The sequence below is a fragment of the Narcine bancroftii genome, chromosome 2, assembly GCF_036971445.1.
Source record: "Narcine bancroftii isolate sNarBan1 chromosome 2, sNarBan1.hap1, whole genome shotgun sequence".
Taxonomy (NCBI): domain Eukaryota; kingdom Metazoa; phylum Chordata; class Chondrichthyes; order Torpediniformes; family Narcinidae; genus Narcine; species Narcine bancroftii.
This window is the reverse complement of record NC_091470.1, coordinates 72,141,844-72,165,512: the sequence shown is the minus strand read 5'-3', so window position 1 is coordinate 72,165,512 and position 23,669 is coordinate 72,141,844. Positions and strand designations below refer to the sequence as shown.

General features: G+C 39.9%; 1 long non-coding RNA gene across 3 annotated transcripts in view; it reads left to right on the top strand.

Moving 5' to 3' along the window:
* LOC138752377 (uncharacterized) overlaps nt 1-23,669 on the top strand; it is a 155,255-nt gene that overhangs the window by 55,959 nt on the left and 75,627 nt on the right. The window contains exons 3-4 of one of the 3 annotated variants that reach the window (XR_011350574.1): nt 18-144; nt 1,150-1,349. The exons of the other annotated variants lie outside the window; for them this stretch is intronic. This is a non-coding gene — a long non-coding RNA (uncharacterized lncRNA). The remainder of the gene's footprint in view (nt 1-17; nt 145-1,149; nt 1,350-23,669) is intronic. 3 annotated transcript variants of the gene reach the window in all.

Sequence of the window (23,669 nt, the reverse complement as noted above, 5' to 3'; positions counted from 1 at the left end):
TTAATCTCTTAAAACAGCTTCCAATAATTTACCTACTACTGATGTCAAGCTCACCAGCCTATAATTTCCAGCGTTACTTTTGAAGCCTTTTTTAAATAATGGAAATGTGAGCTACCCTCCAATCTTCTGGCACCACACATGTGGGTAAGGACATTTTAAATATTTTTGCCAGTTTCCCTGCACTTTCTATACTGCCTTCCTCAAGGTCCAAGGGAATATCTTGTCAGGTTCTGATTATTTATCCACCCTTATTTGCTTTAAGACAGCAAGCATTTCCTTCTCTGTATAGATCTCACTCCATGTTTTCCTTACTACTTATGACTCTGTGCCTGTTTCCTGAGTGAATACTGATGGGAAAAAAATATGTTGAAGGGCTTCCCATCTCTTTTGGCTCCATACAAAGGTGACTACTCTGATCTTCAAGGGGTCAATCTTGTCCCTTACTATCCTTTTCCTCTTAATATACCTGTGGACATCCTCAGGAATTTGGGTTGGATGGGATGAGCCAAACACTTTCTGAGAAAAGAGGAATTCTTGGGAGATCTACATTTAAATCATGGATCTTCCATCATAGAGGTCCTCAGATATTAACTTTTGGTTCCAACCTCCAGGACCAATGACTCCTACTGCCTGCTTGGGATCTGTCTCTTTTTTTTCTTCTACCACTTGTGGTTGCAGGACATCTCTCTTTCTTTTCAAAGTTTCTTCTGAGGCATCCTGTCATCCACACTTTGAAAATCAGAGAGCATTCTTGCTTCCAAAAATTAGTGGTTAGCTTCAGTGTAGAAAACGACTGCTTCCAACATATAGCTCCCTATCAGGCTACCGACAGAAGTATTCAGCCAATGAAGAACATTATTATTGCTGGTTGGATGCTGTAATTGTTAGAATTAGCATGTAGCTCACAGTTGGCTTGTTGCTTATGTTGCACTGAATGAGCTTGGGTTAATTAATCACTGCACCTAATTTTAGAGGCAATTAATTTGTCTACCCTGTCCCCCAGTTAATCATCATAACCTTCTCTCTAAGAATGATTTGTTGATTTTAAAGTGTTGAAAACCTGAAGCAATTTCTAACCATAAGGAAACAATCTTAACAAACATTTTCATCAGATATTCTGCTAATGTTGTGTTCTCTTTGAACTGGCAGCTCACTGAAGATGTCAAATACTTGTGAATGTGCACTAGAGGAATAACTAACCTCTTTAAACAGACAGATATTCAGCAGGCAGATAAGTCTGCACGTAGTGAAGTGAGGTGATGTTTCATATGGCCTCTGAACAATAGTTGTGATTTGCATCTGGCTCCTTAACTTCACACCAATCATAGGTGTCCTCTTTGAGGGAAAAGGTAAATGCTTTGCTTCCTTTTATTATTTTGTTTGTTTTTCATCTTTATAATTTATTTCTCAGTATTTTTAAGTAAATACTTTATTTGAACTTTGTAATTTAAAAAAAAAATGTCTGATGATCGAAGTATTTAAAGACAATTTTAAGGTCTGATGACCAATCTGAAAGGACTCTAGAGTAGTCCAGTTGCAAGGCCTCATGATTTGCATTTGGGACTTGGTTGTTGCTCATGAACTGCTTCACCCAGGGAAAGTGCCATGACAACCAGGCCTCAGGAATATGAGAACTAGCAGGGGCACAGGAAGTAAATGTGACCAGGAGTAAAGCATGAGGCAATGCCACTAGGAAGGCAGAGGGAGCGCTGGTTGATGGTGCATTTGTTTGCATCAAACCATCAGCAATTTGTGTCTGATAATTTTTGTCACTGTCGCAAACAAAGGACCCATTTCAGCATCCTTCATACAAGGAAATAGATAGACTTACCATTGGTGTCGCAAGATAACCTGACGTCAAAGCATTGTCACCTTTTGAAGAATGGAAGTAGCAATAGAAAGTGGGATGACAAGGCGATCAATCAAAAAGAAAAGTGGAAGCTCTGGACGACCTGAGAGTAATGGTCTATAATGATATACTGGGAAAGGATAGGCCGGGGAGAAGAATTTAGGGGAGATATCAGAGACAGAGTGTGGTGAGTGCCTGGAAAGCATTGCTGGGGGCAGTGGTTGAAGCTGATGCATAGGCACATTTAAAAGACTTAGATAGGTCCATGGATACAAGAAAAATGGAGGGTTCTGAGTTGTATGGAAAGGAAAGGTTAGGTTGATATGGAATGCACAGATATCCTGGAGAAATTCAACAGGACATGCAGCATCCAGAGAATGTCATGTTTTCGGCCTCAACCCTTCATTGAGGAATGAACAAAAACAGGAAGGCACCTGAATAAAAAGCTGGGGAGTGCAGGAGAGGAAAGGGAGAAGGAAGGTTCAGGGGGAGTTCATAGGTGGATAAAGGTGGGAGGGTAAAAGGAAAAAAAGCTGAGGGGGTAGAGAGAGCGAGAGAGAGATAAGACTGGGAGATGCCGAACAGAAACTGAAGTCGATGTTAATCCTGTTCAGTTAAAGAGTGCCTATACAGAGTGTTGTGTGGTTCCTAAATTTGCAGGTAGCCTCCGGTATGGCAGTGCATGAGACAAGTCAGTGTGGGAATAGTGGGTGGAATTAAAATGCTTGTCAACTATGAGGTCTCTGTTATTGCAGCAGACAGGGAGAAGGTGCTCAACAAAATGATTTCCCAGTCTGTGCCCAGTCTCTCCAATGTAGAGGAGGCCACAACAGGAATACCAGATGCATTAATTGGCCCCTGCAGATTCACAAGTGGAGCGTTGCCTTACTTGGAAGGGCTGTTTGGAGCCCAAAATAGTGGTGAGGGAGGAGGTGTGGGCCCATTGCATTTCTTGCAGTCACAGATTAGGAACAGAGGAGACGATTAGTGTGAAATGTTGAGTGGATGAGGGAGTCCCGAGAGTAATCCCTGTGGAAAGTGGAGAGGGGAATGGAGGGGAAGAAGTCTCTGGTAGTGGAATCATGTTTGAGGTGGCAGAAATATGTATTGGGATGATGTGCAATAGGTCTATATAGGTTGGCACAACATCATGGGCTGAAGGGGCCATACTGTGGTGCACTGTTTTATGTAAGTTTGAAAAAGTACCTGAAGCGTATGGCTAAAGTGGAAAGGAAACCTTCAAAACAAGAAAAGCCATCTTTGGAGACATCTTAAACAATGCCATATTCAATCGTTGCAATTTTTTTGGAGATGTTACAATAAGATAAATAATTCTAGTGATCTGGAATACACTATTTTAGAGCCACAGTCACACAGCATGAAAATGAGTCTTTTGACCCATTAAGTCCACACCAAATATCAAGGACCCATTTACACTGATCCTCAATTGATCTTGTTTTATTTTTTCCACATTCCCACCAACAATCTTCACGTTCTACCATTCATCAGGGGCAATTCACAGAGGCTGGTAACCTACCCACACATCAATTGAATGTGGAGGAAACACAGAGCATATGTCATAACAGGAAGAAAGTGCATTTGTACACAGGCAGAAGATCAGCATTGAACCAAATCCTCCATCTTATGAGGTAGCATCTTTTTAAGCTACACCAATGTGCTGTTCCATTTTCATCTGTAATAAAACATTTTCTACATATGTTTTTCCACCCTTGTAAATTATATGACTACAAGATGTTTCAGATCATCTTTCAATTACATACTGCAATGCAACAGGCCAGAAACGTTGGTTATATATCTTTCCCTCCAATGGATGCTGCAAGACCTGCTGAGTTCCCCCAGAATATCTGTGTTTTAACTAATAATCACAGCGTCTGCAGACTTTTAAAAAATTCTATTCAGTTGTACCACTTCAAAATTTCTTTGAGGTATTCCTACCTTGAAAAAGTTCTCCTCTTCAAATGTAGTTCTGTGAGATTCTCTCTCACTGCTCCTCATCTGAGCTCTCTGCTGCTTTTAACCTCCACCATTATGTACTCACCCAAACTCGCTTCCACAGCCATGTATCTGTCCTGGCTACTTGTCTATGCTGACGTCTGGTGCCACATGAATTCCAGCTCTGGTTTCAAGCTTCCTAGTTTGGGCCCCCACCAGGATCTTAGGTACGTGTGCCATATGGACACTTGCTCATTTTGCTTCTCTTGCCATATCCAAGTGCTAGTTCTGCACTCACCTGGTGTTCATCAAGGATGAGAAGCTCACGTCCCTGGTGACTACCACCTGTGTGACCTCCCAGGCAGGACTCCACCCTGGCCATGGTGACTTACTGGACCCGATGGCCCACATAATCAAGTCTCTGTCACTCACCCCCCCTTGCTCACCACCCCCTTGCTCACCAACCCCTTGCTTGCCCCCCCGCTCGCACCCCCGCTCGCCCCCCCGCTCGCCCCCCCGCTCACCCCCCCGCTCACCCCCCCCGCTCGCCCCCCCGCTCGCCCCCCCGCTCGCCCCCCCGTTCTCACCCCTGCTCACCCCCCCGCTCGCCCCCCGCTCGCCCCCCCCAGCTCGCCTCCCTGCTCGCCCCCCCCACTCACCCCCCACTCCCTCTCTCTCCTCCCCAAACCCACCCTCTCTTGGATCCTTCCTATCCTCCTCCTCTCCCCCCTCCCCTACCCCTCCACCATCCCCCTGGATGGTAAAGACCTGGCAGGTGTTGAGGGGTTGCAATGGGATGGAGAATGTTGCTCTTCACCATCCATTCCAACCTTACCCTCTTGGAGACACAACACTCTATTCTCATTAGAGCCCTCACCTTTGTCCAGATCTCAGAGTTCCACCCATGCCATGATGCCCAACTCTTCTTCCATCAGCTCTGTCTCTGTGCCCATTTCTACAACCAAGATTCTCCACCCACCACTACAGACCCCTTCTCCAGATTTCTCCTCCTGGCTACCTCATTCCAGCCTTCTGCCTGCTCTGGACTTTTATAATTCTAACTGTTGCTGAGACAATGACCACCTAGACCTTACCACTCCTCTCACTCATTCCATTCACCTCCTCGAATCACTTAGCCTTCCACTCTCTCTATCTTAATCCCAACCTCATCACCAGACCTGCAGACAAAGGTCTGGTGCACTGATTTCTATCTGGCTGAAGCCAGACGACAACTCTCAGACACCTCCTTTTATTTAACAGTCCAACAGAAACTCCTGAAATCACTGTATCAGGTACTATTCTTGAACTCATCACTTCTGGTTATTTCCCTTACATGGCCTCCAACCTCATTGATTCCAAACTGCGCACTGCTTCGTTCTACTTCCTACTCAAGATTCACAAACTCAATTATCCTGGTAGACATTTCTGTGTGCTCCTGCTCCACCAAATTAGTATCCGTTTACCTCAACTCTGTTTTTCCCCTCATGGTCCAGTCCCTCCCTACCTACATCTGTGATACTTCATTCACATGCTTTATCTTTACCATGGATAGCCAATCATTAACACCTCTATCCCTCATATCGAAGGCCTCAAAGCCCTTTGTTTTTTTTCACAACAACTTAATCAATCAGTCCCCTTCCATCAGCAACTTCCTCTAGCTGGCTCAATTTGTCCACACCTTGTTTGAATCATTCCACAGTTTCCAAGTAAAAGGAGTAGCTATATGTATCTGCCTGAGCCCCAGGAATGTCTGCGACATGCTTATAGCATGCAGCAATTCATGCTATGAGTCTACACAGGCAAAGCTCTTCAACTCTTCCTCCATTACTTTGAGGACAACGTTGGTCCTGCCTCATGGACTTACGATGAGCTCGTCAACTTTGCAGCCAACTTCCACTCTGATCTCAAATTCACTTGGTCTCTCTCTAGCAATACTCACCCTTTTCTCGATCTTTCTCTGTCTCCATCTCGGGAGACAAACTCTTGAATGACATCTTCCACAAACCCACAAAATCTCTCAGTTATGTTATTTACACTTCTCCACACCCTGTTCACTGTAAGAATTTTTTTGAACATATTATTTAGAATTTTTCAAATATATATATATATATCTAATAATCCCCCTCCCCTCCTTCCACCATATTTGTAAGAATTTGATTCCTTTCTCTCAATTCCTTGCTGTCCATTGCTTCTGATCTCAGGATAATGTCTTTCATTGCCAGATCATCATAGATGTCATCCTTCTTCAAACAATGTGGCTTCCCCTCTGCCATGATCAACTCAGCCTTTACCTGCATATCCTCCATTATCTACACATCTTCCCTGGCTCCCTATGCCCCATGCACAAAATGGACAAGATTCCCATTGTCCTCACCTACAACCCCACTGTCTTCCGCATCCAACATATCATCCTCATCTATGTGATTCCACCATCAGTCACATCTTCACTTCTCTGCTCTCCACATTCTGCAAGGACTGCTTCCTCATGAATATCTTATCCACTCCTCCCTTCCCACCAAGAGCACCCCACTTCCTGGCACCTTTCCCTTTCTCCATTTGTGCCACTTCTCCTCTCACACCACCATTTGGTGACCCCAACAGTCCTTTCAAGTGAAGCAATGCTTAACTTGTGAATCTGCAGGCGCCATCTACTGTATTCAGTGCTCTTTGTGGTCACTACTATGTTGGAGAGACTGGACACAGACCAGGAGACTACTTTGTTGAGCATCTTGGCTCTGTCTATCGCAATAGTGTGGATCTCCCAGGGGTAATCTATTTTAATTCCCATTCCCCTGCTGACATGACTATCTATGGTCTCATGCACTGGCAGACAGGGACAACCTGCAAATCGGAGGAACAACATCTCATATTCCATCTGGACACCCTTCATCTGGATGGCATTAACATTGACTTCTCCAGTTTCTGTTACCCACCCCCTCCCAAACCAAGTTTCACTATGTCTGTGTCTCTTGTTCTGTCTGTCTCTCTACACTTTTCCCTTTGTTTCCTTTCACAGAACCAAAAACAACAGCCCTTCCCCAATCAATTCTCATCTTTCCTTTCTCCTGTCCTCTTCTCATCTATGACCAATTATCACATTTGTCTGTTGGTCTGTATTCTTCACATCCTATTCTTCCCTTTCCCCCATTCTATTAATTTAGGTGCCTGGCTGGTTTTACTCATAGCTTGAGGAAGGGCTCAGGCCTGAAACGTTGGTAATATATCTTTGCCTCCTATGGACGCTGCAAGACCTGCTGAGTTGCATCAGAATTTCTGTATTTTTACTACAATCATAGCATCTGCAGACTTTCAGGTTTCAAATCTATTTTTAAGCAACCAATCACCTTCTTAATTGAACACAGTAGAAACTTCAAAATAGTTTACTTCGCTTGCAGCCTTCAATTTTGTCTAGAAATGCACTTCAATTAAGTACTCACCAAATATTATTAGGAACAGTGCAGAAACCAGATGAAATATATTTGTGAAATTGCTGAGACGAGGTAAAAGAATTCAGTGTAAGTAAAAGGTCTGTTGGCAGTTTCTCTTGTTTTCTGAAGGACGGTGATTTATTCAGATCAGAGCCAGGAGCAAGAACACAGTGCTTGCAATGGAAGTGGCAGCAAAGTTCAGCCTGAGCAGACACAGTCTGTATGATCCTTTAATTATGGTTCTTTCATATGGAGAGGCACAGTTGTTGTTCACCATTTACACAGGTGTAGAGATGTGTAGAACTCCAGCATTGCTGTCTGAAATCATAAAATGAAGATAAATAGCTCACTGGGTAAAGAAAATCAACAGTTTATATTTGTGAGGGTGCTGATGTATACACTTTCAACTATTTCATCTTCAGCTGAAAAGCCTTTTACATCTCAGCAAATAGAAATAACATTTGGTCTTGCATGATAAACATACATTTAAATTAAAACAACCAGAAATAGCCTCATAGGGCTTGTGATCTCATGTGAAGCTGAGCCATTTTTGATCCAGTCTATCTTTCCATGCTCCGAAATGGCAACTCTTTCTATGCTATATTGGCTCTAGGAAGGGAAACCTACCCATCATAGACACAGGGTGTTCATTGAATATCATGCTCCATATTGGGAACCAGTTTATTTTATGCTCACAAGATTCTTGAGGAAGTTTGCACTCTGTTTATGTCCAAATTGTATGTTTCCTGTGATGGAAAGTTGGTATCTGCAAAACTTGACAATATTACATCTAATTATCTTAACAGGATTATTTTCCAGGCAGCCTCACAGGCAATCATTTACCTAATCATTACTCTTGTGTATTACATTTTGAATTCAGCCAATTGATTTTAGACTTTCTTACTCCTCTATTTGTATCTAATTTGATATGTAATTCATCTGCTCTAATTTGCAGTTCCTTCCCAATGTTCATACTGTGAATTTCAGAGTCCTTTAAACTGATTGGTTTAAAGGATATGTTGTTGATTTCCCTGTTTATCTAAGTTCTGGATTCCTGATTTCCTTCTCCACATTTCCATCAGTTTGCTGTAGCTTCAAAGTTCAAAGACCAGATTTATTGTCAGAGAGAATACATGATAGCACATACAACCCTAAGATTCTTTTCCTTGTGGGCTAGGTATTTCAACTAATTGCTAGTGCAAAAAAGAAACTACACAAGTGTAACACATTTTAATAATTTCATGGGGGGTATGGCAAGATGGCGTAGAGCAGGGGTGTCAAACTCAAATTCACGGAGGGCCAAAATTAAAAACTTGGACTAAGTCGAGGGCCGAACTAAATATTTATTGAAAATTTTCAACAACATCTGCATGTTTTCTCTTCTTTCAACATATGTAATGTTAAACTTTAGGATATAACTTTAGGAGGATAATGTTACAGGTCAGGAGTAGGTAGCTCAAGTTCACCCTTTGCTTGACCTAAGGGAAACATATTTGGTCCCTGTGGAGATGTAGTCAGCATTCACAGGCTGTGTCCATTTTGGCCTGCATCAGGACTCAGCATTTCCTGCTCACTCCTCAGGCTCTAGGCCTCTATTCACCCTTGACCCACCATCCCTCTACCTGACCAGTCCTTTACCCAACCTCTACTCACCCCTCACTCCACTCACTCTGCCTCTACCCACCCCATCCTATACACACCCCTCTACTGCCTCTCCCCTCAACCTGTTCCTCCCTCGACCCATCTCTTACCCTCTAATCACCCCTCCCCTACTCGCCCTGCCCCTCCCCTTTTACCTCTTTCCTATCCACCCCTCCTTCTACTCATCCCTCCCTCTAACTGCCCCTCGCACCACCATAACTTCCCCTGCCCATTACTCCTCACCTACACCCTCTGCCCACCCCTGCTTACCCACCCACTCAGGCCCAGCGCGCTGCCGATCAGCCTTTGCGGAACAGCGGGGGCCGTGTGCAGCCTGCCATGTCTGTGGCGCCGTCAGGAAATCACAGGCGCTCGCCAATCCGCCGCACCGCTCGACAGGTGGGAAAAGTGACTGGTTGTGCGGGGAGCCTTCCAACTGGCTTGCCGGCTGATAACATCAACAGATTTCTAGTGTTACAATTTTGTTTTCCCCGTTCTCAAAGTTTGCACGGTCAACCTGCAACACTCTTGCTCCCTCCGCGTCCCGTGGATCTGATGCCCGGGTGTTGTTAGGATTCCCAGCAGAAGGTTTGTGGAACTTTACCATTCTGGATTCCTTTTTGAGAATATTCTGGCCATCTTTTAAGGGGGGTGGTTTTAGGGGGGGGGATAGTTAGGGGGTGGGGAAGGATGTGCAATGAAGGGGGAGGATAGTGGGGGTGACATTACCAAAAAACAGCATCGGCTCTCGCTGCAGGGCGGGCCACCTCTAATACATTTTTGAAATGATCTTGCGAGCCAAATATAATTATATTGGCCCGCGGGCCAGAGTTTTACATGTGTGGTGTAGAGGGAAGATGTACAGTTCCACCTTTCCCCAGTTAGACTTATAAATACCCCGATTTTAAAACCTGTAAAAGTTATTAAAAATAGTATTTACAGACTTTGGAATAGTGGAGGATTGAAATGGCTACAAAAGTGAAAAAATCAAAAACTCAGTTACATGAGAAATTGCCCTATAAAAGTATTGAAGAATTGAGGCCTACCTACCAAGTTGAAGCCACGGAGTCACCAACTGGAGTTCCCAAACCTCAAAGCCTGCTCGGGTGAGTATTACACCGGTGCCAATTGCGCATCCACAAGATGGCGCTCATTCTGTGATGAGCTTGGTCGGCCCTGATTCGCACCCCCATGAGCCCAGATGTGCGGGCGGATTGGCTGAGTGAGGACAGATGTGTGAGCCCGCAGTAATGCCTGGTGGTCTAGGGACGCGCAGTGTAGTGTTGGAGGACGCACCTGTGCGGTCGGTGACTCTTCCAGGCATGCGCAGTGTGTCGCGAGATTTCAGGTGTGGGCTGTGGGGTAACCCAAAAGATGGCGGGCTGACGAGGTTGGCACGCTGTCAATGGGTATCCAGACCCACAGCCGCATTGTGTCAGAAGAGGAGGAGAGCTATGGGAATCAACACAGGAAGAATATATGGGGACTGGGACCAGAGAAGGTAGGCCTCAAGGGGAAGTGATGAAATCTGGACTGGATTCAGTGTTTACAATTTTGGAAGGGATTGCTCATCAAATAGAAAACATGTCAATGCAGATGTCTACTCAGATAAATCAAGGATTTATGGAAGTGAAAACTAAAATGAACAATATGTGTGAAGAGATGACCTCTAAGAAGAAAGATATGACTGTAGTCAAAAGTGATGTTAGTACATGTATAGAAACAGTTGTCACTGGACAGGATAATTTTTTAAAAATTGAAGAAGCTTTTTTTGAATGTAAGAATCAAGTGGATCGTAATAGAGAAAAAAATGGAAAAAGTGGAGGATTCTTTCATGGATTGGGGGATTCAGAAGGAGGAATTACTGAAGAAGATTGACTCATTACTGAATCAAGGTCGAAGAAATAATGTAGAAATAATAGGTCTCCCAGAAGATATGGAAGGTTCAGATCCAGTAAAGTTTTTTAAGAAATGGATTCCTGAGGTATTGGGCAAGGAATTTTTACTGGATGGTCTAGAGTTGGATCGAGCGTATAGAGCATTGAGGAAAAAACCGTTTCCAGGTCAACCACCGAGATATCAAGATAGAAAAATGATATTACGAATTGCGGTGCAAAAGGCACAGCAAAATCAGACTTCAATGATGGTTCAAAATAACAAAATGTTTTTCTATTCAGATTTGAGTCAAGAAATTATTAGAAGGTGCCGAGAATTTAATTCACCTAAAGAAGTGTTGTGGCAAAAGGGTTACAAGTTTGCCTTTTGTTACCTGGCTGTACTTAAAGTTTTTTATGGGAATGTTCAGTCTCAATTTTTTGAAAATGATCATGATGCATTAATTTTTGCTAATTCATTACCAGATCTGCGGGGAAATGGTCAGTCACCATTATTGTCGCCTAAAAGGAGTGTAAATGGAAATGGGAATGGAAGGAATGGGAAACATGGAAAGAATGGAAAGAAGGTTGAATTGACGCAAAGTCTTGGTGTTGAAAACCCGGAACGATCATTAGGATTGGAATCGCTGGGTTGAATATGTCTGTATAATTACTTTGTGAAAGTCTGATTGGGGGGGTGGATGACGCTGAGATCTAATAGTTATCTGCCACTAGTGGGTTTTGCCACACCCAAATTTTTCGGGAGTTATTACTTTTTAGTAGTTTACTCAGGGGAAGTTTACATATATTTTTTGTTTTTGTGGTATTTCTATATGGGGGGGGGGTGGGTTTAGAATATTTAGGGAATTAAAAAGGGGAGTAATATTTTAATAGTAGAACTTTTACTGAAATGTCTGACTTGAACCTTGCAACTTTTAATGTCCAGGGATTGAATAATCCTATTAAGTAGTATTGGCTTGTATATAAAAAAAAATGAGAGTTGATATTGCTTTTTTGCGAGAGACACATTTGACTGAAAAAGAACATATGAAATTGAAGAGAGATTGGGTTGGTCATGTATTTTCTTCTTCTTTCAATTAAGGCAAGAGGTGTAGCAATCTTAATTCATAAGAAATTACCGTTTGAATTAGAATCCTTTGAAGGTAATGCAGGGAGGGTTTTGAGGTTGAATTGTAAAATCTTTGCTGAATCATGGACTTTGTTAAATATTAACGCACCTAATGTGGATGATGAAAGGTTTATATAGGAGGCTTTTTTCTTGTTAAATCAGGCCAAGGAAAATATTTTGGTTGGGGGAGATTTTAACTGTGTTTTAGATCCTTTGTTGGATAGGTTTCCGAAAAATATAAGGAAATCAAAAATGGCAATACAATTAGGGGCCGTGAAGAAAGATTTGAATTTATTTGATATTTGGAGGAGAGTAAATCCTACAGAGAAAGATTTCTCCTTTCATTCATTTAGACAGGATTCATTTTCTAGAATAGATTTTTTTTGGTATTGGCACATTTACATGGTAGAGTCCTCCAAGCCGAATATAAAAGCCAGGTCATATCGGATCATTCTATCTTGTTTTTCTCTTGTGCAAGTCCAGAAGCGGTGCAATTGTCCTATAGATGGCGGCTTAATACAATGCTATTGAAGAAACCAGATTTTGATACTTTTGTTAAGGAACAGATTGCTTTATTTCTGGCTAATAATATTAAAACAGTAAGTAGTACTTTTGTATTATGGGATGCTTTGAAAGCATATTTGCATGGCCAAATTATTAGCTATACTACGAAAGTTAAAAAAACAATATGTGGCAGAAGGCTTAACATTGGAGAAACAAATTACTGAGTTGGAAAAGGAATTTCAGAAAAACATTACAGAAGATAAAAAAAAGCACCTTTAGCGAAGTTGAAACTACGATAAGTTGAAACTTATTAGTATGAGCGTTTAATTTGTCAATCTAAGCAATGTTATTATGTATTAGGTGAAAGGGCTCATAAGGTGTTAGCATGGCAATTAAAAACAGAGCAGACATCGCAAATTATTAATGCTGTTAAAAAGAATTCAATAGTTACCTATAAACCTCAGCAAATGAATGACCAGTTTTACTCATTTTATCATCAAATATATACTTCTGAGGGAAAGCAGGAAGCTGGTTCTATTGATTCTTATTTATCTAAATTAAATTTACCTGTTTTAGGAGAGGAGGTGGTTAAGGAATTAAAAGCTCCATTTACAGATTTCAAGATTAAAGAAGCTATATAAGAGATGCCGAATGGGAAATCATCGGGAGATGATGGATTTTCAGCTGAATGTTATAAAGTATTTTATGAAGATTTATTCTCCATATTTGGAGATGTTCTACACCAAATAACTGAAGATCAGGTGTTGCTGAAATCTTGTTTTAGAGCTAAAATTACTGTGATTTTAAAGAAAGATAGGGATCCATTGAAAGTATCTTCATATAGGCCTATTTCTTTACTAAATGTAGATTATAAAATTATGGTGAAGGTATTAGCAAATAGACTTGGTAAATATTTACCTCAGTTGATACATGTAGATCAAACAGGTTTTATTAAGAATAGAAATGCGTCTGATAGCAGTCTTAGATTGATTACATTGGTCAATGCATCTAGACAGCAACACAACCACCAACATAAGTAAATTAATGGATGCAGAAAAAGCTTTTGATAGGGTTGAATGGAATTTTTTATTTAAGGTGTTAGAGAAATTTAATTTTGGCCCTTATTGGTTGGGTTAAAGCTTTATATAAAAACCCAACTGATAGGGTGGTGACAAATGGTTAAATTTCTTTACCATTTAAATTAACGCTGTTGACTTGGCAAGGTTGTCCATTATCACCAGCGTTGTTTGCATTGGCTATTGAACCATTAGCTCAGACAATAGAACAGAATGATAAGATTAAAAGGATGAGAATTGCAGATGATGAATATAAGATTAATTTATTTGCGGATGGTGTGTTGGTCTATTTGACAGAACCGGAGCAATCTTTGAAATATTTGCAAGATTGCTTGCTGAAAATTGGGGAGTTATCTGGATATAAGGTAAATTGGGATAAGAGTTGGGGAAGGAGATTATTTGAAATATAAACATATTATAAAATTGAAATGTTCAGATAAAATTAAATATTTGGGATTAACAGTAAATGCAGATGACCAATCTTTATATAAATTAAATTATGTTCCTTTATTTAAAAATACTAAAATGGATTTGATTAAATGGAAAGATCTTCTGTTAATGTTAATTGGTTGAGTAAATTGTATTAAGATGAATATTTTTCATCGAATCCAATATTTGTTTCAGTCAATACCTTGTTTACTTTCAAAGAGTTTTTTTTCAGGATTTGAATAGCGCAGTGTGGGAATTTTTATGGAAGGTGAAATTAGCACGAGTAGCTTTACATAAACTTACATGGAAATATGCATTGGGTGGTCTTCAATTACCTCACTTTCAAAATTATTATGAAGCAGCTCAGTTGAAATTTGTTAGTAGATTGATGGATATGGACCAACCTCTGAGTTGGGCGAAGGTGGAAATGGTTTGTATTTCTGAAGTTGAGGTACATCAGTTCATATTTAAATGGAATATGAATTGATTATGGGAATGTAATATACTGGTATTAAAGCTCCTGTTAAAGATGTGGAGTAAAAGAAATATGGTTTTAGGGTGAAAGGGTAAACTATCAATTCAAACTTCATTATTCCATAATCAACTTATTCCCTTTTCAATGTTTAATAATCATTTAAAGAGATGAAATTCTAAGGGTATAAAGATAGTTCAGGATTGCTTTGAAGAAGGACAGTTTCTTTCCTTTAATCAATTGAGGGAGAAATTTGATATATCTGTAAATTCTTTATTTGTGTACTATCAACTCAGCTTTGATAAAAGAGAATTATAGTAAAGAGATTAATTTACCTATGTTGATGAAATTTGAGTCTTTGATTTCCTCTATACCAAAGAAAGGTTATATTTCAGATATGTATCAATTGTTACAAGATAGTATGGATAAATTGGAATGGGAGAAATATAGGCTTAAATTGGAAAGTGGTTTAACTTGTATTTTTCCTGATGACAATTGGGAGGTTATGTGTCACGACAGTGTAACTAAATTGACGAACGTAAGATATGGAATGGTAATTATAATTTTTTACATCAGTTATATTTAACTCCAGAGAAATTGAAAAAATATCAGTTTAGTAATTCGATGTCTTGTTTTCAATGTGGACTATGTACTGGGACTTTTTTTACATGCTGTTTGGTCTTGTATTAAAGTACAACCATTTTGGGAAGGAATTAGATTGGTCTTCAAAAAATTATTTAAGATTAAATTACCATTAGACCCATTGATTTTTTTTTTGAGTTATATAGTTTCTTTGAAGGGATTAGGGTTGGATAAATTTCAAATTGCATTTGTACATTTAGCGTTATCTGTAGCATGAAAATGTGTAGCTAGTACTTGGAAAGATAATGTGGAGATTAACATAGTACGATGGCATAATGAATTAAGAGCTTGTATTCTGTTGGAAAAAATTACATGTAATTTGTATGATAATTATTCCTCCTTTGTTAATATATGGTCTTCTTATTTGGACTATATGAATTTGAAAATACTTTGAAATATTCTCTTTTGTTTTTGTATTTGGCTCCCCTTAAGGGAGCTGGCTGAAGGGTTAGGAAGGTTTTTTTAAGTATCTAAACATTTCTTGTTGTTATTTGATTGTATTTTGTTTTTAAAAATTCTTTTAAATAAAATTTGAAAAAAAATTCTCTTAATTCTGTATTTGTGAATTTTATCTCAATGAGTCACTTGTATTTACTGTCATTTTAATAAAGTTTCCAGTGGAATGAGTTCAGCGGTGCACACCTCTTATGCATCTCCTCAGCCCTTCCTTTCCTGCTCTTCATACTTTGTTAAGGGAACAAAGGGGCAAGAAAGGTAGAAAACCCAGAAGGCAATGATAATATTATTTTGTCTTCTAAAGGGAACCAATACAGGCTGGAAAACAATTCCGTGAGTCGTCTCTTCTTCTACGCTGTATGTGAAACCATTGCACAAGTAAAGATGTGTATAAAAAGAGGGAAATGTAAGCAAGAAGCAAGTGCAAACAAACTGTGCCATATTCAATAATAAATAATATGCAAAATAAGAGTCCTTAAATGAGTCTCTGAATGTTTTGTTTAGGAGACTGATGGAATGACTCATGTGGCACCTCAACTTTTTTTCTGATGGAAGCATCAAGAACAGAATGAGTTCTCTCTGGTGTGCATCCTTGATGATTGTTTCTGCTATCCGACAGCAGCGTTCCATGTAGATGTTCTCGATGGTTGGGAGAATTTTGCCTGTGATGTTCTGGAGCTGTGTCCACTACCTTTTGCAGGTCTTTGTGATATTACGTGGTCCCATTTTCTGTTCATTTTGATTTGAGTGGGATTGTCACTTTAAGCCAACAAATCAAGCTGCCAGCCCTGCAAGGTATGGGATAGTGACTGTGAGCTGGCAGGCTGAGGACAGCGTTGCAGCGTGAATAATAGCTCTCACAACCGGAGGGAGAACAAATGTTTTTATTAGCTTATAACTAAGGGTAGGGTCTCACAGTAGTCATCAGAAGGGTTCTGGGTTTAGGCAGGAAACCAGGGTTAAATGTGAACAGATGGGGGCAGAGCCAGGAGGTGGGGCCAGCCATCAGCACAACACATGACCAGTGAATTCCAGTTCACTGCAATTGTGTACTCAAATTGGATACTTCTGAAGAGAACCAAGACAGTGTTCCAAGAACACAGGTGCACAGACCATGTGACCAGCCAGTCCAAGACACAGTACTGAGTTTGCACAGGGCCATTTTAAGGAAGCAGGACTTGAAACATCTTTTGAAGAGATGCTGTGCTGAAGTGGCCTCGTGTGTTAATAGACAATTTGTCAGATTTTTCCGCGTTATATGGCGAGCTCTCCACTGGCCACCGTGACAGAGGTGCACCAAAGAAAAGGTACAAGGACTGCCTAAAGAAATCTCTTGGTGCCTGCCACATTGACCACCGCCAGTGGGCTGATATCGCCTCAAACCGTGCATCTTGGCGCCTCACAGTTTGGCGGGCAGCAACCTCCTTTGAAGAAGACCGCAGAGCCCACCTCACTGACAAAAGGCAAAGGAGGAAAAACCCAACACCCAACCCCAACCAACCAATTTTCCCCTGCAGCCGCTGCAACCGTGTCTGCCTGTCCCGCATTGGACTTGTCAGCCACAAACGAGCCTGCAGCTGACGTGGACTTTTACCCCCTCCATACATCTTCGTCCGCGAAGCCAAGCCAAAGAAGAATAAGGGAATGAGTAGGGGCCATTTCAAAGAGACAGCACTTGGTGAAGCATCTTTTGAAGGGATACTGTGCTGAAGGGATACTGTGCTGAAGGGGGTCATGTGGTAATAGACAATATGTCTGATTTTTCTTTGTTATAGGGGAATGAGAATACCACTCTGTGGCCAAAAAAGGAAAGGTCACTTTGAAGGGGGACTTGCTGAATCCCATTGTAGTCAAAGGAAATTTGTTGAACTTGGCCCATGGCATGCCCTTGAGTGGTCATCTTGGTATAAAGAAAACTATACATAAGATCATGAAAAAATTCAATTGGCCTAGCCTGAGAAAAGATATTGTGACGTTTTGCCAGACCTGTTACACCTGTCAGGTTGCAGAGAAACCTAATCAGGGTCACCTTTAAAATCTATTCCTGCTTTTGGTGAACCCTTTTCCAAAGTTATTGTGGATTGCGTTGACCTATTTCCCAAGATAAAAACTATGAATCTATTTGCTGACTATCATGTGTACAGCCTCTAGGTTTCCAGAAGCAAAACTACTTAAAAATATTAAAGCTAAGTTTGTGTCGAGAGCTCTTGTGAGATTTTTCACTTTAGTTGGCTTGCCGAAAGAGATTCAATCAGACCAGCAAAGTAATTTTATGTTGAGATTGATTCAGCAGATAGTTTATAAATTTAGGAGCCAATCAAATCTCATTATCTGCATATCATCCAGAGTCTCAAGGGGCCTTGGAGAGGATCTATTTGACTCTCAAAACAATGATGAAGACTTATTGCATTTAGAATGAGAAGGGGATTGGGATGAGGTTGTCCATTTGCTTTTGTTTGCAATAAGAGAGTCTGCAAGAATCATTAGGCTTTAGTCTTTTGAGTTGGTGTTTGGACACCAAGTTAGAGGATCTTTAGTGATGTTGAAGGAACAATGGATTAATAAGGATGTGTGGTTGAACTTGATGGATTATGTCTCAAAATTTGAAGATCATTCGCAGAAAGTCTGTGAATTGGCCCAAGAGAACCTGAAAGTGGCTCAAGGTAAAATGAAGATCTGGCATGAAAAAAAGGTAAAGTGAGAACGTTTATATCAGGGGATAAAGTGTTAATCCTGTTCCCAACAAATATTAATCCTCTTAGTGCAAAAATCTTCTGGCCTGTATGAAATAGAGTCAAAGGTGAATGAAGTCAACTATGCAGTTAAAGCATCTGATCAGAGTTGTAAAATGCAGAGTTGTCACGTCAACCTTATTATGAGAACATGGCTTGAAGCAAAGAACAGCCTTCACCAGAGATGTTGGTTGTGGATACAACTGAGGAGTTTAGAGTCCCTGAGACAGCACAAACTGACTCTTGTGAGGGTCACTTCAAACAAAACATTGTCCCAGTTCATCTGTCTAATTCGAGTATTTTGCAGAATTTATATGCAAAGTTTGTTACAAAGTTGGACTTCTTAAAAGGTTACTGGTGTATTCCCTTAACAGAGAGGGGTAGGGAAATTTTTGCATTTGTGTTCTCGTCAGAGTTATATGAATATAATGTTTTGACCTTTGGAGTGAAGAATGCTACAGGGACATTCCAAAGAATGATTAATTCTGTAACTCAAGTTTTAGAGCATAGGGATGCTTATATTGATGATTTAGTTACAGGGAATGACACCTGGGAAGTGCATATCTCTGAGCCGGAGAGATTGTTTGATGAACGTTCAAAAGCAAACCTTACTATTAATTTAGGTAAAGGTGAATTTGGCCATGCTACTGTGACTTATCTTGATTATGTTGTTGGTCAGGGCAGGTTGGCGCCTGTTCAGGTGAAGGTTCTGAGTTTCCTGTTCCCGTGGATAGGAAAGCTATTAGGAGGTTTTGAGGAATGGTTAGGTATTACAAAAAGTTCTGTAACAAAGTTTGCAGGTATCTCCCTTCCTTTGATGAACCTTTTGAATAAGGGTGAAAAGTTTGGATTGGATAGAACTTTGTCAGGAAATGCTTGATAAACTGAAAGCCATTTTACGTCACCAGCCTGTGCTTAAGTCACCTAACTTTGAGAGGCCATTTTCTTTAGCAGTAGATGCTGGTGATGAAGCTGCAGATGCAGTGTTATTACAATGGAATGGTTGTGATGAAATTCACCATCCAGTGGCTTAACTATCCAAGAAAGTCAATGAACAGCAAAAGAATTATTCCACTAAAGAGAATTATTTACCCTTGTACTACCTTTGCAGTATTTTGATGTGTACATCTGTACAGCTTAGGGACCACTTGTTGTGTATATTGATCATAATCCTTTAGTGTTCTTGAGTAAAATTAAATACAAAAATAGACAATTGTTAAGCTGGAGTCTAATTCTTTGAGAATATGATATAATGAGAACTTGTATTAAAGGCAAAGATAATGTAATTGATGATTGCCTTTCAAGGTGTTAGGTTTACAGCATTATTGTCTGTATTGGGTCATGTAATGGATTATTTCAAACATTGTGGGTTGCATTTAAAAAATTTTTTGTTGGTAGGAGGTATTACGAGCTCCCATTTTCAGTTCATTATTATTTGACTAGGACTGTCACTTCAAGAGAACAAATTGAGACTGTGAGCTGGCAGACTGAGGGCAGCGTGTACTCAAATTGAATACTTTGCAAGCAGTTTCCCTAGAACACAGGTGCAGACACCATGTGACCAGCGAGTTGACAGCACAGTACTGAGCTTGCTCAGTGTCTATTTTAAGGAACCAGCATTCAAAGGCACAGCTTTTGAAGGGGTGCTGTGCTGAAATGGTCTTGTGTGTTAATAGACAATTTGTCATTTTGTCACTCTCGCTCTCTCCCAATTACTTCATGTACTTTTTGCATCCATCCAAAGCCTGGGTGTCACATCCATCCAAAGCCTAGGTGTCAACATTGGATTTTCTGATGCTGAACTTTGAACTGTTTTTCTTTTCAAGAATTGTACCTTGAGCTGTAGTTAGCTTGGGGTATTACACACATAAATAAGTATATTCGTGCATAGTTGGGGGATAAGTTTAGCTAAATTAGATAAGGTGTTATATTATTGTTAGTCAATAATTAAAATATTATTTTAAATATATTGTCTGGGTTAATTTCTATGGCTATGAACCTTTTGCAGGGTTTGCTGAATAACCAAGAACTGCTCAACTAAACATATGTACAAAGCAATATTTATTTATTTATTTGTATCGATGAAATAACTGCCCTGCATATTGTTGTTTGTCTGTATATGTGTTATGTCTGATGGTGTGTCTGTATATCTTGCACCGAGGACCAGATAATGCTGTTTCATCTGGTTGTATTTGTACAATCAGATGACAATAAAGTTGACTTAGCTTCTACTTAGAGGTATTGGTGCTCCCATTCCAGGCTGGTATGCAGCTGGTTAGCACACTTTCCACTGCAAATTTGTTGGATGTTTGCCAAAGTTTTCAATGCAATACCAAACCTCCGGAAAATCTTGAGAAAATAGAGGCACTGACATGCTTTCACACGATGACTTTCATGTAGTGGGTCCAGAAAAGGTCCTCTGAAATAATCACTCCAAGGAATTTAAATGTCCTCACCCTCTCCACCCCTGATCCCCCATTGATCACTGGATTGTATACCTCTGAAGTCCACAATCAACTCCTTGGTTTTGGTGATACTGAGTCTGAAGTTGTGTTAGTTCACCATGCATCCAAGTTTTCGATCTTCCTGTCTGCTGACTCCTTTAATACAACTCACTACCATGGTATTATCAGCAAATTTGTAGAAGGTGTTATTGTCATACTCAGCCACATTATCATGTCTATAAAGCGAGTAGATCAGGGTGCTAAGAATGCAGGCCTGTGGTGTCCCTGTACTGATGGAGATGTGGAGGAGATATTGCCAATTTGCACTAATTGGGGTCTGGAGGTGAGATATCACGGATCCAATTATGCAGTAGGGTATAAAGGCTTTGAGTTTTCTGAGCAGTTTTAAGGGGATGGTGGTGCTGAATGACAACTGTAGTCGATAAAGAGCATCCTGATGTATGCATGTTTCGTGTCTAGGTGTTCTAGGGCTTCATGTAAATTAGTGAGATAGACCTGTTGCTATGGTAGGCAAATTGGATCTAGCTTAACGGGTCACAAAAATTTCTTGAACATCAGAGGATAATGGAGATGTCAAAAAGTTCTCTGTAACAATATTGGGAGCCAGAGTTAACATTTCAAGCTGCTAATTTATCATGCGAACTGTAAGATATTGCTTCCCCTATTTCCTCCCCATTTCAATACCCCACTCCATTCCCTTGCTGACATGTCAGTTCATGGTCTCATGGAATGCCAGACTAAGATCATCCTCAAATTGGAGGAACAACACTTCATATTCCATCTTGGCACCCTCCAAATGGATGACATTAACATTAACTTCCCTGGTTTCTGTTAGCCACCCCTTTCCTTTTGTCTCCTTTCATTTAGCTCTGTCTCTTTTCCCTCTATCTCCTTTCACAGAGCCAAACACAATGACCTCAATCAATTAATTCTCACCTGCCCTCTTATCATATCCAATTACTATCTTTTGTCTGTTGGTCTGTAAACCTGCCCCTCCTATTCATCCCTTTTCCCCAGCCTTTTCATATAGGCGCCTGTCTGCTTTTACTCAAACCTTGAAGAAGGACTCCATTCCAAAACGTTGGTAATATATCTTTAGGATGTTGCAAGATCTGCTTGAGTTCCCCCAGCATTTCTGTGTCTTTACTTCTCTGCTTACCCCACCGTATAACCCTTTTGTTACTTGGATCTGTATATTCTTTCAAGCTGTTCTTCCTTAACCCCATTCTGTTCAGATGGAAGGTCCGAAGAATTACCCCAGTTTCATTCTCCACAAATTCTGCCTTATGACTTGAGTATTATCTGCATTTTCTGGTTCTGTCACCATCTGCAGCATTTACTTTGATCTGTTCTCTTTGAGTTGTATCCACCCTTTCTCTCTCTCCCAATCATTGTTTGACCTTTATTAACAGTGAATTAAATTTTTGCAACATTTTTTGTGACACAGTGTCAAGATTTGCTTCAGAAATAAACATTTTCTATACCATTCCTATGGTAATGAATCTGAAGAATATGATTAAATCTCAAACAAAATCTGCCTCCAAAAATTCTGAGATTTCTGACCCTAAAATGCCAATTCCATTCATCAGTCTTCTCTTCAACAACTGTTGCAATAACTTTAAAAGGCCACTTGGTGTATAATTAGCTGAATTGGCCCTTCACCATTAAAAAAAATCCCGCATCGATGTTCTTTTTTTTCATGTATCATTTCTGTTTCCAAACATTTCTGGAAAGTTTAGCTGGTAATTTTGCCTTCATCATTTATATTACTCTGTGGTTGATAGACAACCTCAGTTTGTGAATAATTACCCTTATTCTGGTGTAGATAAGTGACTAAAATGTAAATCATACCAATTATATCTCAATGTTTCTTTCTCAAAAATTCCTGTCATATTCATTGTGCAGGGTGTAAAGGGTGAGAGTGCATTGGACTAGGAGGCACTTGCAAGGTTTCCGTTGTTCTGCAGAGGAAAGTAAATGAGCCCAATTGAAATTCTTCCCATTTTCACTTTTCTCACTGGTATGAGCAGACAGTGTAATGATTTCCTTCATCCACATTTTTTACTCTAAATTTATTATAAAGGTGAAGAGGGATATAGAGAAATTTAACATGTGCATATCGGAGGTATCCAAATTTCTTTTTGAAGATTTTTAGAATGAATTTACATGAATGAGTAAAAGCAGAAATCTTATTTTTTTATGCATGAGATATTCTGCCTTCATGGTTTTTAAATACATCCACCTACACCAATACTTTTCAGACTAATTGGCAATGGCAAGAAAGATGACAAAAATTTCAGAACTTTGGAGCTGCATTTATTTCAGTCTGGAACTGAACTGTGGTGATCAGTTTTGCACTGTTGTGATAAAAGTTTTAGAGCACAATTACTTTTGTTGGAAATTATGAGCATTGATCAATTTACTATGTAATTTCCAGTGGATTTAAATTTAAAATAATCCTCCTAGCATTCAGTCACAATTGACCATTGTTTAAATCCATTTGAAAATCCTCAGCAAATTAATCATTCCTAAATTCAGAAAGATCTGAAAATTCCAGCAAGCACAGATTGTGGCAACATTAAAAACACACATCTCAAGAAAGTTTTTGGCTCATTTATGTTTCTATTTAACTGCTTAATATATTTAAGTTTATATTTATATATATTAGTTGTACTTGTATAATTTTTGTCTTGGCATGTCTGTAATAATTTTTTTTACCTCAAATAATAAGTACTTCTATTTTTTGTTCTCTCTAGTGATGAACCCCAATTGTTAGGCCTCCTTTCAGATTCTTTCTCCCTAAAGGTCCTTCTCCCCACCCTGATCTGGTATCTTTTGTGTTTGTCTTAGATATTTTTAATATAATTATCCTCTTTGACTCTATGTTTAGCATCAGTAGAACTCTTTTCATTCCATATTCTTCTCAATTCATGATATCTTTCCCAATCCCAGTACATTCTGTTATTTGGCATCCATTCCTATCCACATTGTCTGGTAAATCCCTTTGAATATTTAAACA